Source organism: Pundamilia nyererei, unplaced genomic scaffold, assembly GCF_000239375.1.
Source record: "Pundamilia nyererei isolate P.nyererei 1_Seehausen unplaced genomic scaffold, PunNye1.0 scaffold00043, whole genome shotgun sequence".
Taxonomy (NCBI): domain Eukaryota; kingdom Metazoa; phylum Chordata; class Actinopteri; order Cichliformes; family Cichlidae; genus Pundamilia; species Pundamilia nyererei.
In genome coordinates, this window is record NW_005187444.1 from 1,847,845 (window position 1) to 1,866,847 (window position 19,003).

Consider the following 19,003-nt stretch of genomic DNA (forward strand, 5'->3'; position numbering starts at 1 on the left):
CCCCCCCGCCGGAAGGTGGGGCTGAGTTGATCTCTGGTGACTCTGAAAGACTAGTTGCTGTACTATTTTCTAATTTTGTCTATGTAAATGTGTATGTGTATATAGTGTCCTGTGTTCTGATAACAAAATTTATATCTCTTGGCAGCTTGTGTATGTGAATACTGTAACATAAGTTTCAGAAGACTCCTCCCATGCCAGCACAATGCTGACCAGAGCCATTGGATTCCTACATTGTAGGGAGTCAAGGGTTCAGGTTTTTCCTTTAATTTGTCGGTCATTGTGCATTGCTATTTTTTAAATCCTATTTAAGTCTATTCATGTTCATTCCTCGATGTTTGATATTGCACTTATACATATAATCTGTGGGAGACAAATCCTTTCAGCATTGTGTCAGCAAGGGAATTTGGCATTTAAAAAAAAAAAAAAATCCTGCCAAATCAAACATAAGGAATTAAGTGCTGAGGAATCCCCTTGTCATTACAGAGCAAGCAAAAGAAGCTTATACTAATAATGTGCTGTGAGAAAAACAGAGCAGCCATCAGACAGACGTGTGAGAAAACAGAGTTTTGTGCCAGACTGATGCATCAGTGAAATCAGTCCCAGCTTTATCCTCACTGCAAACTCTCATTAGACACTCGAGGAGGAGCTTAAGCCTCCAATTGAATTTAAACATTTAATTGATAGAAAAAAATCTTTAAAAGATCCTGTTATTTTCATAAATATGAGCCCATGCTGTAGCTTAGGTTTTTTTTTTAGATGAATATCTGTTTTCTAAAGAGCCAGTCTGGCAAACTTGTTGTTTCCATAACGACAAGGCCCAAGCAGAAGCCAGGCCTTCCCTCTATCAAGTCACATGTACATTTAACTGTGGCCTTGACTCTAGCTAGCATTTACATTCTTAAGATAGAAAATACAAACAGCTCGATACCTATCATATAAATGCATACAAAGACTGTTTATGATGTCCGTGTATGGACATGCAACCTGCGTGAAGCTAAATCTCAAGCTTCAGACTGCTGTAAATGGTTTAAGGCAGTTTTATTGCCTAGTCTTGGGTCTACATGATGCAACTGAGTGAGAAGATCCCCAGTATGATCGTGTCAGACACAGTTCTGTTTCACGCTATGCAACATTTCTCCTATTTACGGTAATGTTTTTTTAATCTGTGCAACCATTTCTTTCGCCTTTGCAGCACTCACTGACTGCACACAGGAAACAGGAGACAAGTCACGTGCTTTATAACTCATCCCACGTGACACTACTCAACCTCTCAAATCCTTTACTCAGAGAGCGTGTGAAAACAGAGACTGCATAAAGGCACGAGATGCAGAAGTCTGTAAAAGTAAGTCAGGGGAAGGATAGAGAGAAAAAAAAGAGTCTAAAGCTGAGATAGTTTACATCTGAAATGAGAAAATAAGATTTTATTAATATTTTGTTTTTAGAGTAGCCTTCAGCTTATTGTAGAAGTTTATAATTGAATTGTACTTTGTTTACCAACACTTCCAAAACTGCCGGGCTATTTCTGAATACCTCGCACTGAATGATACTGCATGTGGAACTTTATATTGTGGAAATTCTTAAGTTTTGATACAGATTTGACCCAGAATTTGTTAAGTTTTAGTTGATTACCTCTGTTCTATGTGTTACCATATGTAGTACCATGAACAAGTCTAAATTAAAGTGTAGATCTTCTACTTTTCCAAGTATTTTCATCAATGCATTCATTGTTTTAGGTGTCCATAGATCTAGAGATCTCAACCGCTCCGATTTAGATTTTTGCTCTATGAAGTTTATGGTCAGGGTTATCAGTCAACTGCTTCACAACACGCTGATGCATAACTGAAGGTTTAATCTCCCAGAGGCGTTCGAGGAAATGGAACCCAGAGCTGCTGCCTGCCATCGTCTTTGTTGCTGCTGCTGTTTCGCTATCGCCACTGTTGTAACAATAGCCAGAAAACAATGGAGTTTCAAACCATTCACTGCTAATGTGGCTTCCCACTAGCAATTATCAGTAAAGCTTTCATGTTGAGCAACATCCAGTATATTAATGCAAGTATATCTATGAAAGGCCACAATCATCTGATAATATCAGCCAACTGATATACATCATTCACAAAAAACGCAGAACTTAATGCAAACAAACTCCAAGCTCAATATGTACAAGTAACACCCATAAAAACTGGGAAGTGCAAACGGACACCAACAAGGTCACACACATTACTTTTTCTACATTTATTATTGCAGGAAAAAAGGAGTTTATTACAGTTGACTTGACAGTTTATTTAAGAAAAAAAAAAGCTGATTTATCAGAATAAAAGACGCAGAATGAAAGTGCTCGCTTTGAAACTTCTGTTTACGACTTTCATATACATATACTTGGTCATTATACCTTTGTGAATTAAGTCAGACAGACAGTGAGGATACAGTCCCAGCACCTGTGGCTCAGGTGAGAAGAAAGTGGCCTAACCATAGTGAAACCAGTTGCTTAACTGTTCAGACTTGCAGCCTAAGCATTTTGATATAATAAGCATCTGTAGGGCCACAGCTTATCTGTTATGTTACCCGAGACCACACAATAAGTACGCAAAGCTGATGTGTCACACCCTCTTAGCTGAGCCAAAACCCATGAGCCATACGTGAAATGAAGCCAAGCTTAAAGTAGAAGCTTGCTAATGTATGAGATTATTATATATCCACAAACAGAACACAAACCCAGATCCAGATCTCTCATCGGTATAAACACCACTACCATGCTGACCCATCCACCCGTACCAAACCGCTGATTCCAGGGGAAAAGTTGTCGGGAACAGACGAGGCAGATCATATCAGCTCTCAGTGATGGCACATAAGCCAACTGCACGCGCCCCACAGTCTTTGAATGACTCTAAGAGCTTATTTAAAGTCACTTCCACTCACATGCGGAGCAGATTATTTTAGTGGCACAGTTAAATGCTTTGGCTGCTGAAGAGCAGACGCGTCCCTCCCGTGTCCTGGACTTTTAGCCAGGACGGACGTAAGCTGAATCCCACACGTGACCCTGGCTAACCTTGGTACCCAGAAATAACCGTGTCCTCTTCTGCAATACACAAACTAAAAGGGGAGGAGTCAAGGCAGGGAGTTGGGAGGCCAGCCACTGCCCAAAGATAACTTATCATTACTGACCTCTGAGGCGATGACAGGTCGCAGTAAAGCAAGTGGAAGCCCTTCTTGCTGGCCAGAGGGTCAAAGAATTCTAACAGATATAAACTGTAAATAAACATCTATAACTGCTGTGAGTAACCGACAGTGACCCTGAGGTCATTCAGCCTTTGTTACACCAAGGTCATGACCTTTAGCACGCCACCAGTAAGACAGAGTTAAAGAACAGAGCGAAATATAGTGTGACGGCCAGAAACACCTGAATGCAAACACTTCACAGCAGTGCAAGTTTTAATTAGCATTCCAGATTCTAGAGTTATTCTAATATAAATAACTGGGCAGGGCCTGAGCAAAGGCTCAGTGAGAGCAGCGCGTGCATTTGCTATCAGCTTTCTTAGCACCACTGCCATTACAATATTTCGAGGTATAGTGCACACTGAAGATTGGATTGGCATTCATGAGGTATCCACGGTGCGTACACATCGGTAGTAAGCAATGCCGCTGCTTACCACCTATGTCTAGATTTAATAAATGGTTAACAGGCAACAAAATAAGACTTGAGTGAGATGAGTGAGCGTGTTAAATATAAATTACATAAATCCTGAATATTTAAAAATAGAGTAGAACATTTATTTAACTTCAAACTTAACTTAATATTGTGGCAGGGACACTGAGCTACCATGAGGAAAGGAACCTCAGACTCTGGAGGGTTTTTGGTAAATGTTAAATGGACTGATTCTTATATAGCACTTTTCTACTCTACCAGAGTACCCTAAGCGCTCTATACAACATGCCACATTCACCCAATCACACCCATTCACACAAGCAAACAAACTTCTCCATCTGATCTGGGTATTGGAGCTTGCCTTTTGAAGCATTTTGCTGGGATTATTTGAGAAATAACATCTTGCTGTGGGATAAAGACCATCCAATAAGTGTATGCTTTGACTGCAAGAGTTACCAGATCTCAATCCAATATAGCAGGATGCAGATGCGGAGGAAAGGGAAACTGGATGTGCAGATGATAAATCTGTATCAACTGTGTGATACCATCATGACAATATGGAACAAAATCTCTGTTGAATCTATGCTATTATGGAGTCGGCCAGTTCTGAAGGCGCAATCCCAATACAAGCAAGGTGTACCTAATACAGTGGCAAGTGAGAGTATTTCATTTATTTATTGAACTTTAGAGCATCACTCTCTGTTGTTAAACTAAACAGAAATCTTGTATCTGTCAATACCACCGAAGCTCCACTGAAGTCACATTAGTTAATATTTCTCTATAAAGCAGAACAAACAGACATAAACAAAAGCACCACACACAAAAATGACTACAGCATCCTCTCCAGTCTGCCAGTTCTTTTGTTCCCCTGGAAAAATAAAAACCTTGCTCGCTCATAAATAAATTAGGCAGCTAAATTATAACATTCCCAGCTGTCACCTGCAGCTCCTTGTCCGGGGGGGGATTAGTCATCTCATCACAGCAGCACCGGAGATCAGCAACAGGGCTCCAATAAAAGGCTTTTAACCTTTGAGACAATCTGCCACAGTTCGCCGGTGTCACCATAATGACGGGGAGGAGTCAGTCATTAGTTCAATTTAGCCATCAGCAATTCTGTGATTAGCTATCAAATGAGAAATACAGAGACGTAATGTGCGGCTGGACTATTTGTTTTCCATGGACTGATTGAATAGTTATTGGCTCCCTTTTATTAAACACAAAAAACTACTGAGTCACTGAAGCATAATTTTTGAGATGGTCCAAAGAAAAGGTTATTGTTCTCCAAAAATTGTTAACAACTAAATCATTAACAAAGCTGTTAATTATTATATTCAATAAAGCCTCCTGTTGAAGCACAGGTGAACATCAGCCCTGAAATATATCACCGTGGAGAGCTAGATAACATGCATGTGACGTTTTTATGACACAGCCAGTGGAACAGCAGGTACAGCGGCCACTACAAGATTATACATTTATTATGCACTGAGCACACAATTAGCTTTGCATGCAAATACAAAGTGCCTTCACTGGGGGGAAAAAAAGAGCCCATAAAAGGCTTGCCAGTATAAAGGTCCACTACTTACATACATTTATCAGAGTGTTACTGCAGGACACACGACCTCTGTAAACTAATAGGTTCATTTATGTTAGGTTGAAAGATACACAACCTGATTTTTCCACTATTACGCAGCTTTACTGGTTTACTTCTCATAAAGGAAAAAGCTCTGAAAATGGCTTTAGGGGTGAGAGGACAGAGGAATCCTAAAGAATGAGTAAAGAACTGTGTGGCTACCTTACACTGAACCCGGTTGAGCAGGGGTGTCAAACATAAGGCCCGGGGCCAGAGACAGCACAGCTAAAACTGGCTGGCTTTGGAAAATGTGCAGGAGGGCAGACATTTTGGACTTTTCACTGTATTTTTATTACTTTTACAGCTCTTTCTACTGATAAAGAGCTCACCTATGGTCACATATACGATGCCAAAGTATTAGACAAACAATTAAAAGTTCATGTTTTTCAACTATTTACTATAGAAATGTGTGATTTGAAATAAACCTTCTCTCTCTACATGAGGAGATGCAAATAACAAAACCTTTGTGTTCAAAGATGATGTTCAGATTTTATGCTCATCAAGTCCAACTCATCTCAGTTAGCAAGAAGAGAATGCATCCCAACAAGAGCTCAGCTCTCAGACAGTTTTAAATGTTCAAAGTCTTTTAATATATGATATACAGTTGGTAAGTACAGCAGGGCTGTTTTTGTAATCGTGACCTGACCCAACTGTCTTGATACAGTGTTGACTTTAATTTGAGTTCAACAAAAGCTTTGTTTTATTATTACAAAACCAGACAAGTTATAGCATGTGATGATTTGGTTCTGTCTGAAAATGAAAATACATAAAGAGTGGCCAACATTTCTTAAGTTGTTTTTGTCTTGGCTTTGGCCTGGTAAGTGTTAAGACAGGCTGTTTTAAAAACATTTCATTAGGCCATTTTCTTCACTTAAGATGAAAGAATATAAAATAGCCTAATGAAATGTTTTTAAAACAGCCTGTCTATCCACGTTACCAATCCCTGTAACACTTACCAGGCCAAAGCCAAGACAAAAACAACTGATTACTGTTCCACGTAAGTCTGGAGTCAATAGATCCTTTTATAGCGATGTAAAAAAAAAAAAATGCGGATCTGTTGAACACCGTCAGTTAGAACAATAGTTTGTTGTGAACCAGGTAGCGTTTAATTAGGGTTTTGTGTAGATCGTTTTTCTTTTTTTAAATTCCATTTTTCACAAGAGTTTCACAAGAGGATGTGCTCCAAATGCTCAAACGGAGGACCAGACTGATAATAGTTGTGATCTTTGTTTACAGCTGACTCGTTTTTTCAACTTCTGAACCAAAATAGTTCGACAATAAATTGAATAATAAATAAATAAGTAAACAAAAATAAAGACAAGCAATTTTTTGTGTTTAGAATAACAAAAAAAAAACCGATTTCCGTAGTCATTGGACACAAGTATTCGCCTTGTTAGAAGCCACACACACACACACACACACACACGTGTTCCTAGTCTCTTTGCAGTGTGTTTTACATTGAATTCATGTTCAGGAAATGGTTCAGATGAGTTCTGATACTATGGCTTTTGCACAATAGCAAACCCCTCGTTCTCTAAATGTTTTACACACCTCAACAGGGACAAACACTACAGGTCTCCCTCCGCTTTCGCTCCAAAAACAATGAATGAGGCTTTTGGAGGTTTAAAAATGGGAACGTGGCTCCAAAGAGAAACGAAATACACGCACAAATCAGTGCGTCAGCCTGCCCACCACTCAGCACCCCTCACGCACACGCCGGGTACAAAAAGCTGCGCTGCTTTCTTCATTTCTACAAAGTCCAACAAACAAAAAGAAAACACACACCCACACTTTCTCCGAACACACGGCTCCGCCGCGACGAGACAATACAAAGCGTTAAAGTGAACAAGTCTTACCAGCGGCAGCAGAGAACTGGAAGTCAGTCAGCTGCTCACTTCCTTGTTTCCGCTGACTGACCCGAGCTGAAGGGAAACGGCTACTACCTCTCTCTTTACTTCTGAACTGCCTGTGAAGTTGTAAACGACATTTTAAGTTCACGTGAGGTCAGTGCTGGCGCTTTGCTGCTGCTGCTTCCTTCCTTTTTTTTCTCCTTTTTTATTCGGAAGGTATCGTTTGTCAAAGCTGTGACGTTACTCCCACCTAGCGGCCAAATTGTGCATCGCTGCAGACAAGGTGAGATGAATAAAAGGGTATAGTCCAGGGGCGATTTTAGCCCATTTTTGGGGGTGCTTCAGCAAAATAAATCAAAGCACCCCCAAAGATTTCTTACTTTTTTTGACAATATTTGCTGTTTGTGTGACACACTTATAAAAATATAAAAAGCATACAGTACTTGGTTGAGACGTAACATTTTAACAAAAATAGTATAGATACCCCCCCCCCCCTCCCTAAATGGTTTGTTCCAGCTCGGCTCTCCCCTACTCTGGCTCTAGCACCTGCCAGAGCGATGGTGGCTGAGATGCACCGGAGAGGAGTTGTAAGTGCCTGGCTTAAAACAGGACATATTAGCTGCATTTAACCTTCAGTTACTCTTTATATAGTTAGGTTAGATAGGAGTCAGACCATGTTTCTTTTTTGCTCCGATTGAAATTTATATAGCCTATTTAAAATCTAAAACTTAAAATTGTTTTAGCCTACTGTTGTTAAAACAATTTTAAGTTTTAGATGTTGTGCTTACTTTGTCATATGTGCATGTGCCGATATTAAATCCCGGAACAACATTCAGGTAAAAATGAAAGAACAAATGATCCGTCAATAAAGGATAATGTTGGATCAGTGTTTCAATATTTATATCTTTTGTTAGATGTACATGTGGTTTGGTTATTTACCTTTTGGTTGAAAGTACACTGAGAGAGGACTTTTTTTTATTATTGATCTTAATAATATATATATTTTTCAAATTAATGTAATTTTTTCATGTAATTGAATACAATCTATTTTTGTATGATTGTCAGTCCAAAGAGGGAGAGAGGAAAGAGAGGAACGTGAGGAGGAAGCACAAGGTCAGGAAGAAACAGATAAGGAAACAGACGGGGAACAGTGACAGGGACAACAGAAACTGTTAAACTGCTTGAGCGAGTTGACCACCAAAAAGTGACAGACAGATTTGCCAAACTCAAGGTGCAGCGACATAGGTTAAAATAAAATAAAAAAATCTGCAGAGCCGTAGTAGTATCTGCAGTAAAGTTCTTTTCATACATTGTACCATAGGCAAAGTTGCCTCCATTTTTATCATTTTTTATCAATATTTTGTACATTTGTACATTTCAAGGACTCTATTTTTGGAGTGTATTTTGTGTATTTTTTGTGTATTGAGTGTATTGTATTATAAATACACATTCAAAGTGAATGTCTGACAAAAAATGCACTCAGTTTACTTCTTACTCACTATGATCACCATTCATTATTCTCCCCCAGTAATTAAGGTTAGAATATGTATTTTTTTTTTTATTCCAATCCATTCTTCATTTGCAGCATTTAAATAACCTTTATCAGATTTGATGGTTTTGTTACAGACTTTTCAAAAAAGTGTTTTGCTTTTCTTTCACAAATGTGGGGATTGAATTGTGTTAAAATGTACAAAACAGTGATGTCATGTTTTGTGACAAGGACTCAGGCACAGAGAGACCTGATGAATTTAAGAATCTTATGATTTAATAAAGAAATTTGCAGACTTGCACAGAGGTGGTAAAATTATGATGACTGATAACGGAGATGAAGGCAACAGACGATGAGGACAGAGAGGAACAGGGGTTTAAATACACCAAGGAGACAGTCAGAGGTAACTCGGGACAACTGGAGACATTTAAGGATGCAGGAACTGACAGAGACAGGGAAGAAGTCTGATCGTGACGAGTAAAGTTTATCTTGCCTGGCTGGGCAGCTCTCTGGGTGCTCAGCTCCCCCAAAGCACTGATCCTAGAATCGTCCCTGGTATAGTCTAAAAATTTTATAGAATCTGCACAGCAATGATAGAAGAATTGTTTAATGGATTTTTTAAAAGTATACAAAAATTAAAAATTGCGCTTAAAAACATAAATGAAAATTCAGATATTTAAAAAGCTTCTTTTTCTTCCAGCCGCTCCCTCTAGGGGTCGCCAAAGGTCAATCATTTGCCTGAATCTCACCCTATCTTTCTTGTTCTTTCACACGAACAGTCTGCACGTCCTCCTTAACTATATCCATGAATGTTTACTGGAGATATGTGGATCAGAGAAGATTCATGGATCTTCTGATCTTCTTGTGGTCTTTGTCTTTCCCTTCTGCCTGGTGCTCCATATTGTCCTTCCTCTGTACACGTCCAAGCTATCTACATCTCGGCTCTCTAACCTTGTGTCCTGAGCTGTCCCACTCATTCCTAATCACCTGGTCACTCTCAGTGAATATCTTAACATCTTCAACTTTTCCTCCAGCTCTAGTCTCCTGTATTTTTGTCATCTCCAAACCACACATCACAAGTCTCACTACCATCTTGTAAACATTTCCTTTTATTCTTGCTACTATCTTTCTGTCACAAATAACCTCTGACATCTCCACCCACTCCACCCTGCCTGCAGTCTCATCTTCACCTCTCTTGTCCACTGTCCATTGCTGTGGATGGTTGATCCCATGAATTTCATCCATCCTCACTCATTCTGTTCCTCTTGCATCTGTCTCCATCTCTGTCACACACATGTAGTCTGTGTTGTTCTCATAAGTGAGTTTAGACCATTTTTGGGCTCCTACATTTCATCACAGTACCCCTAAAAACAAAGATACCAGTAATAATAATGTAGTTGTTTTATTATTAACAGAAGGACTTTTCATTAAAAGCCGACTTTTGTTTCTGCAGTAGAAAAAAGATGAGGGTGTAGGTGGGAGGTAATTTCATGACAAAAAGCAGTGGTGCAGATTTAAAACACATTTTAACCTGAATCACATCACCCAACTGCCTCCCTTTACCAGGCATCGTCCCTACACTTAGAGTCTCTACTATTACTGCGTTTCCTTCTCTCTTGATGCCTCCTGACACACTTTCCTCCTCGTCTCTTCCTTTGTTGGCAGGCCAGGCTCACATTTACACCTCCACTAATATTTAATTAAGAGTCCCTTACCAAGTGGCACCTCGACCAGACACTTTTGGTAGCCATCCGCGGGCTTCTGGCATTAATCTTGGGTGAATATTTAATGACTCTTCTCAGTTAGTTTCCTTGCACAGACCCAGCTTTTAACCATAATCTCCTCATTTCAATAGGGTTCAGTTGGGGGCATTGGTTGTGCCATTCCAGAAGTTTAATGCTAGCCTACTTTATCTATTCCTGAACCGATTTTGATCTGCGTTTGGGATCATCGTCCTGTTGAAGCATCCAGCTGTGTCTAAGTGTCAACTATCTAGCTGTCGATTTGAGGTGAAATTAAAGAATATGAAAGTATTCCTCCTTCTTCATTATTTCATGGATGGAAGGATGGATTGCATGCTTTGAGTTATATAACACACAAAGATTTTTAATTTCACTTTATTCCACAAGGCTGTCAGCTAAAATATGATGCAAGCTTCACATGTATTACTTCCCAATGCTGCAGTTCTCTTTGCTTCCCATGAAGTTGTTCCCAGCATGAGACCAGCACCGTTCACTGCCAGACAGCCTGGTGAGGCTGATGTGAATCTGGCAACCTGTCAAGAAAATGTGGAGAGTCTCTCTGCCCCATCATGCAGCAGAATAAGGGAAGCCAGTCTGTGCAGCACAAGGAAGTAGTGTTCACTAAAACCAGTAACCACCACTCCCTCCTTCTCTCATCTTCTCTCTCACCACCTATCCAGTGTTCAAAAATCTCCTTTTTACCCAATGGAAATTATGAATTGTGTGTGAAATAACTAACTAAATGCACTCTGAAGAACTCTGTCTCCACTGATTCGGTAAGCTCACTCTCATTCACTCTTATTTTGTATGCTTTAAGTCACGTTTCACTTGCAAGGAGACAAAAACCAGGAGGGAACTTTTTATTTGAAAGACTTCTTTGCTAAAAAGTCATTAAACTGTAAGCAGTAAAGTAACAGTGAGCATTTACAGAGGAGGTGGTTAAATGTGTGCACTGAGGCCAACTTAGCTTAATGTTAAACCAAATAAAAATAAAAAACATCTTGGATACTTCTCCTCATGTAGTTTTCTTGCATGGGTAAAGACTGTGAACAGTCATTACTGACAGTTAAAGAGGTGAACGGGTGCATCAAGCCTCTCTGTGTGCTACCTTCTCTCCTTTTCCCCCAAAGATTCCCTGAAGTGAGCGAACATTTTGTTATCGCTCTTCATTCCGTCGCATTTCCTTTATCTTCATACATGACAACACTGATATTTCTCACTGTGGTTTAATAATGCAGCAGTGACAGAGCGGCAAAAGAATCACCTTTGTTCTTTGTTTAATAGTCAACAAATGCAGTACAGTAGAACACAGTGGTTAAAATGTCAATTAGTGCATTTTAGTATAGTATTGTAATTAGGTTTTAAGGAAGTAAAACACTGCTAATTCATGCAGATGAGTAAATATTAAAGGAAAAAGGGATTCAGTGGCTCTATTCGCTGAGAGAATTTTCAGTTCATTTGGAAGGAAGGGTCACAGCAAATCAATACAAAGATATTGCAGCAGGCACAAAGGGTCAGTGTACAGTTGGATGAATGTGAAAGTAATGATCATGTGAAATCGCCTTTGCAGTCACCTGATCTCAATTCAACTGAACATCTATAGGAGAATTTAGTTGTATTAAACATCAAATAACATTCTCCACCGCCATCATGAAGACACCACTGAAGGAAAATGTGTTGGAACGATGATGCTTCATCCTCCAAAACAGTTCCAGAAACCTGGAGAATCTGTGCCTAAGTACAAAGTTGCTCTATCACCTCAATAAGACCATTTATGTTAGTATTTTCTGTAGTTTTTCACCCTGCTGTGCCATGGTCCTGGATATTTTTCCCAGTGGGATTTTGTGTGTGTGTTTATTTTAACAGCGTAATTCTCCTGTAATTAAACTGAATTCCAATGTATTTTAGTTGAAATTACAATGTAATTGTATCACAGCGTGCGTATAAGTAGCCTAAGTTTGCCTGTGTGCCTGTGTAACCAAAATATAACCACTTAGTTATCTTACTTTTGAACTGTGACATGGTATGAAACCATGCTGGAAGATGCACAGATTCTCACCTGGATTGTTGAAGGAAGCTGATCTTTGAGGACATTAGCATGGTTAGCGTATTCCTAAATGGATCAACTTTGACTGAAACAAAAAAAGGGGGTGGGGGTAGTCAACTATCATCCATCTAAACATAAATGGTGCGATTTTCGTATTGGTCAGCATTTCCTCTCGAAGTCTGTAAATCATTAGTATCCATGTTTTTGTTTCGTTTTTTATTTTTTAAATTGGTGACACATTTCTTTTTCTCAGCAATTAGGAATGGGACTGCAGCAAACAGTTGCACCATAAAGCTACTTTTTTTCTCTTTTCCTAGAAACATACAGCACAGTCTGTTAAGGAAAATTACAGAATGGTAAAAACGAGATCTATCTGTCCATTTTTTGCCCAGATGCACTCACTTGAGCTATCAGTGTGGGCACACAGACATGCGTACATGCATTTATATTTAGCGAGTAAGGCCTGACAGATATAAAGCAGCTATTCACTTCTACAGAGTGCCTGTAAAAATGTAGCCCTCCCACTTGATAGACTGCAAGAGACTGTGTCAACACACACACACACACACACACACACACACACACACACACACACACACACACACACACACACAAAACCCCATGTTCTTAACAGATATCAGGAGGAGGTGGGCAGCCAGGACTGGTTGAAAGAAGGCCTTGTGACATGAAGCCTTCACTTTCACATTAGAGACCTTTGTTCCTTAGTTCTGGGCAAATAGAGGAAAAGATGTGTCTTTATATATGGGTCATTGACATCACATGCATATTTTTGTGTCCAAGCATATTTAATCTGATACACAGTTTAGACATCTGATAAATAACCTTACAGTGTAAAATCATTCATTTTATTAAGTGATGCTTCTTCCTCACTTCCTGGTTGCATCACTTGACTTTTCCCAGGTATTTCTACTTTAAATATGCTTTTATTAAGGTACCTGCACTAAGTGTGAATTTTTAAATAAAATAAAGATTTTTTTTTTAGATAACTTAAGGTTGTCCTAGTTTTGCATTGGTTGTACTTCCTGACTTAGAAAGAGTACCAGTCTCCATAAGAGCTGAATTTAGCCATTTTTAACCTTATTTAAGAGTGAAACAAATCTTATCATAACCCCATTAAAACCCTATGAGCTCATCTGTCTGATGAAATACACTTTTCACTGTTATTATTTTTTAGAACTTGTCTTAGCAATTAAAAAATCTTAGCAAAGGTTTTTATTTTGATTTTAGTGTCATATGAAAACCGTTTTTAATCATATTTGTCAACAGAAAGTGGCCCCACCTGACATATTTGATTTTAGGTTCCAAAGCATATAAGAATATATATTATGTGAATGCACTGAAAATGTATTGAAACTGCTAACATTTCACAGGATAAACCCCTACAAGTCATGCCTTGAAGTTATTTTAAACATAAATCATGCATTCAGACATAAATCTATGTATGTTTGGCAGAGTTGATGCCATCTACTGAGCAAGAAGTGACATTGCGGGAAATACTGCTCAGAAATCATAGTTCCAGAAAAAAAGCTTTGGAGATATGTCTGAAGATAAGACCCATGGTACGCAGTTGCCTGATCCAGACAAAGAGACACAAATCCATTTGGGTTTGTTTGCAACATAAAAGTGTATTAAGTTAAATGTATGGAGAAATCTTCTATGACAAACCTTTGGTTGATAAGAAAGCAGCTGAAAAAATGTTCAGACATTTCTAAACCATCCTGGCTTTGAATTTTGTGTGTGGAGTTTAAATGATGTCCTGGTGTTTGTGTGAGTTTTCTCACACACTTAAACTGATGTCAGATTAGGTTTACTTTTGGTGAAAGAATCAGAAAAAACAAAAACGCTGGTGTACGTCCAGCTTGACAACATCAAACATCAAACACATTTTGGAGGCGGACTTCATCATTTACTGTACTTCTGTAAATTTGTAACCAGCAATCTTGCATAAGCATAGAGTACAAATAAACAATCTGAGGTGATGGATTTGTCAAACATCCTAAAAGTCACATTGTTTAAATGTTTATAACATGAAATAAATCAAATAATGGCGTGGCGTTTAGCACTGTTGCCTCACAGTAGGTCCGTTTGAATCCACCATCTGGCTGGAGCCTCTCTGTGTGGGGTTTGCATGTTCTCCCTGTGTTTGCTGGGTTCTCTTGGTTCACCCTCACACAGTCCAGACACATGCAGTTAGTGGGGTTAGGTTAATTGGTGATCCTAAACTGGCTGTAGGTTTGAATGTGAGTTTGAATGGTTGTTTGTATCTCTGTGTTAGCCCTGTGACAGAATGGTGATCTGTCCAGGGTGTACCCCATCTCTTGTCGTATCACAGCTGTGTTAGACTCCAGCTCCCAATGAGCCTTAATTACATACGTGGGAAAAAAATGAAATTACAATTAAATCAAATCACAATTGTTTACAAGCAGCCAATTAATGAACGCAAAGAGCTCTTCTGCTTGATGATTTCCTGGCATGCCTACAGTATGTTATTGTTTCTCCAAGCTGTCGCCTGACCCCATGATGTTGCTGAGAAATACCATATGACACCATGTAAGCTGTTGCGAAATAGAGATGCCATCTGGTTGTGTCTGGATCCTAAAGAAGTGTCATTAGGCACCCATGCAGAGAGACCTGGAAAGCCTGTAAATGTTTATCTATTTCTTAACTGTTTACCAGTCTGTCTTTCTGTGTGTGTGTATTTAAAGCCAGCAGAGTATGGACACCAGTTTAACTCTGTAAACTGTAGAGTTGTTCCATGTCAGGACCTCTGACATTTATACAGTAATATATTCTACATAGGATATTTGCAGTAGCAAATTAGGTCCTTGTGCAAAACCAGATGTGTGCATTTTTACTGCTGCTAAAATCACAGCGTTGTTTTTACACTCATTTACAAGCATTTCTAATTTAGCAAGTTTTATTTTGAAAGCGTCTCCTGGCTTTTATATGTAGGGGCCATTAGGTTATTTAGAGGTTAAAGCTCCAGCAACACTTGTAGCATATAGAACAACACCATAGTTTCAGGTATCTGTGCACCTGTACGTGAAGGTGCACCAGAAACATCTACACTAATTTGTACTAAACAAACCTGATCAACATGTAAAACTCGATCATTTCACATACCTAAAAAATACAATGTACAATGAGCAACACAACTAAAATAAAACAGTGCACAAACGCGTAAAGCTAACAAAGGAAATGTTTATTTATTACTGCAATATTTATCTCATCTTTATTTATCACTAAATATTTATCTGAACTGACCAAAAAGAAAAAAAAATTGCAAATTGCAATGAAACATCACTCTGCATCCCATCTTTGATCATGGTCGAACCAGAGGACCACAGCCAAATCGGTTTTTCTCTGACACATGATTGCTCTTCCACATGAGCAGCATGAGTGAGACTGATCGGTAACCACTGTGTTAAAGCAGCACCGCTCACTCTCTGAGTGGTGTGTGCTAAACAAAGTTTGTGTTCTCAGATTTAGAAAAGTCTTGTTTTGAGGGCCTTTAGCAGTTTTGGAGTCCTGCTGTTGGAGTTAGCTTCACATATTTATAATTGTGTGCAGTTTAATTTTTTGTGAAAAAAACAAACAAAGCTGCAACCTTCAGCCTAATGAAGCTACAGTAAAAGTCCCGTGATCACAAACCCAGGAGGACTTGTAATTTTACCCAATAGTTTAGTCCGAATTTCCCCCATTAAATAGTGTGAATCTCATGCTTATAGAACAAATGTCAGGAGATCATCTAAAGATGTCAAGGTTCTGGGAATACGCAGGACTCAAATGGAGGCTCCAGGTCAGAGTTTAATGCATTTATTTACTGTGAATTTTCAACAACAATATTCAAAGAACAACATTAGTGACTGTCCCAGTCTCCCTTCAGACTCCTCACAGATTCCAAACAACAAGTAGCTGCTCCCTGCTCAGTATCCACCAGTCCTCCAAGCAAACCTGAGCGCTAGAAAAGCAGGTAAGAAAAACAGCATGAAGCAACTTCAATGAGGTCATCAGAGCCAGGTACATCATTTCCAACAGGTGTGCGGAGACGTGTGGAAAGTGTAAACCAGGGCTGCATCCTATCAGTGCACCTCGTACACACAGATACAGAAGCGAGCAAAACCAAACCAGAGAGACAGACAGAAAATGTCAGGTCGCACAAGGACTGAGGGAGGATGACAAAATCATTAAGTCTAAATTATAACATAGCCTTACTTTAAGGCAGCAACAAACTCAAACTCTTGCCTAGATCTTGGCACATTAGTCCATTTCTGATTTTTCAGCTGATACCCTTCGACACAATTAACTGTTAAACCTCCTAAATGGTGCACAATGCAAACTTCAGTAGCCTGTCTACTGTTGCCACTGCCTCACCAAGCCTCTTTGCAACCCAGCTCTATGCCAGCTCCTTGTTTTTCATGCTGTGTCTGATGCATTCATTGTTGGTGATCACTGATTTGTTCTGTGCGTTATGCTATCCTGCAAACCTATCAAAGAAGAATCCGTCGATATATAAACCCACAACATTCATCACCATATGTTTCAGTATAAGCATACTGCAAGAGTGTGTGAGTGGGTGCATAGGCAGTTTTGCCTATGTGTGAACAGAAAATCCACGAACTTAAACAAACGTCTCAGCACTTTTACAAAGCTTGAAATTTGTCACCCCCAAGAAGAAGCCTCAGTCTGGTTGATCCCATCTGAAAATCTGTGTCAGCAATATTCCAGCTTGTTTCCAGCATGCGGCTGCTCATATTTGGATCATTTGAGCCTGAGAGAGAAAACACAAGCGTCTCTGTCTTGACCACCGTTATACACTCTGAGAGGTCTTTCAGGTGTACTCTGTGCTGCGTAATGCTTCTAGCTGAAAGTCTTCCCTCACAGAGGCAGTAAATGAACTGAAACAAGCCACAAGCGAGGGTTTGACAAAGACGCACAGACAAATTACACATGAACAAATACAAAAACAACCATTTTAGGTGAACACGAATCTCTGGTTAAGTTAACTCATAAAACAAATTGACCAAATTCCTCATGCTCCTAAGAACAAAAGGGACATTCATGCCACATTTAGATATTGTATAAGCTGGCAAGCAACAGGATATCACAACAATTTAAAAAGTAATGTTACTGATTTTTGTGCGTGAGCAGATACAAGAACACGCATTCTCTTTACCACCCAAACTGTGAAAACACGCTGTGTGTTTCTGGAGACTCTTATGTGCTTTTATTACAGTTAGCTCGACACATAAAGCCCGTACTGTACATTCAAAACTTTAACAACCTCAGTGAAATTTCAGACAAATGAAACAATAATTTCTTTACTTTTTGCCACAGTAAAAACACAAAAGTGTCTCACTTTCTGCAGCTTCCACAAGAACAATGTTCTGACCTTAAAGCAAAGAATCAGAGCATTGACTAAAAATCTGTTAAAACCTCTTAAAAGAAACAGTTTCAGGAAATATCCAAACACCAGACTGTAGGTGCAAACGCCATCTTCCATATTCTCACCATGTGATAATCTCAGACACATTAATCTCACAACAATCGCTTGTGTTATTTGTTCTTTTTTGCTGTGTTCAGCCAACAAAACATGCACTCAAGTCATGGCTTTATACTTATGAGATGTTAGAATTGGCAAAACGAGTAAAAAGAAAGTGAATCAACACAAATGTGAGCATGGTGTTTAGCAGCACTGTTGCCTCACAGCAAGAAGGTCCTGAGTTCAACTCCACCAGCTGGCCGGAGCCTTTCTGTGTGGAGTTTCTCCCTGTGTTTGCATGGGTTCCCTTCGGGTACTCTAGCATCCTCCTACAATCCAAAGACCTGTAATTAATGAAGTTAGGTTAATTGGTCCTTCTAAATGGCCCAAAGGTGCAAATGATTGTCTGTGTTAACCCTGCAACAGGTTGACGAACTGTCCAGGGTGTAACCCCACCTATCACCCTATGGTAGCTGGGATAGGCTCCAGCCTCTCCCGTGACCCTGATAAGGAAGAGAATAGATGGATGGTTTTCAAGATTTGACTTTGATTTGACTCTCTCACACTGGTAACCTGTGACTGCAGCTGCTGCAGAGCTTGTCTTACATCTGCTTTTACAAGAACAACAGCAATGAAGACTTGGTCATTTATACAACCCGATATGTTTCGTACATTTCAGCTGTGGACAGTATACAAGAATAATGCAGCTTCTGAGTGTAAAAGCTTAAGGTAAAGACATACAATAATACAGTGAAAACTCCAGCAATCGGACACCCCCTAAGAGTAATCACTTGGCGACAGTGGGAAAGAAGAACTTCCTGTTAACAGGTATTTTCTTACTGATTATATCAAACCCTTAATATATTATTGTTGGAATTCTGCCAGATAATCCTTCTTGTTTCAGAGAAATGTGGGACACTAGTTGTTTCACAATATCATTAAAAAAAACTAGACATAGCAGCTTTTGTCTTATGGTTTGAGCTAATGTTCCTTTGCCTGACATTTTTCACTTGTGGAGCATCTGTAGAGGTTGGCTCACTAGCACTCTTGGCCGCTTTTACCATGAGAAAGGAAAAGTCATACTCACAAATCACTACAA

At 39.3% G+C, this 19,003-nt stretch overlaps 1 protein-coding gene across 9 annotated transcripts in view; it reads right to left on the bottom strand.

The window, feature by feature from the left end:
- ppip5k1b (diphosphoinositol pentakisphosphate kinase 1b) overlaps window positions 1–7,349 on the bottom strand; it is a 46,079-nt gene extending 38,730 nt beyond the window's left edge. For all 9 annotated transcript variants that reach the window (XM_005731466.1, XM_005731463.1, XM_005731458.1 and 6 more), the window contains exon 1: window positions 7,130–7,349. The gene's annotated coding sequence lies outside the window, so the exon portion shown is untranslated. The remainder of the gene's footprint in view (window positions 1–7,129) is intronic.
- Between the last annotated feature and the right edge of the window lie 11,654 nt (window positions 7,350–19,003).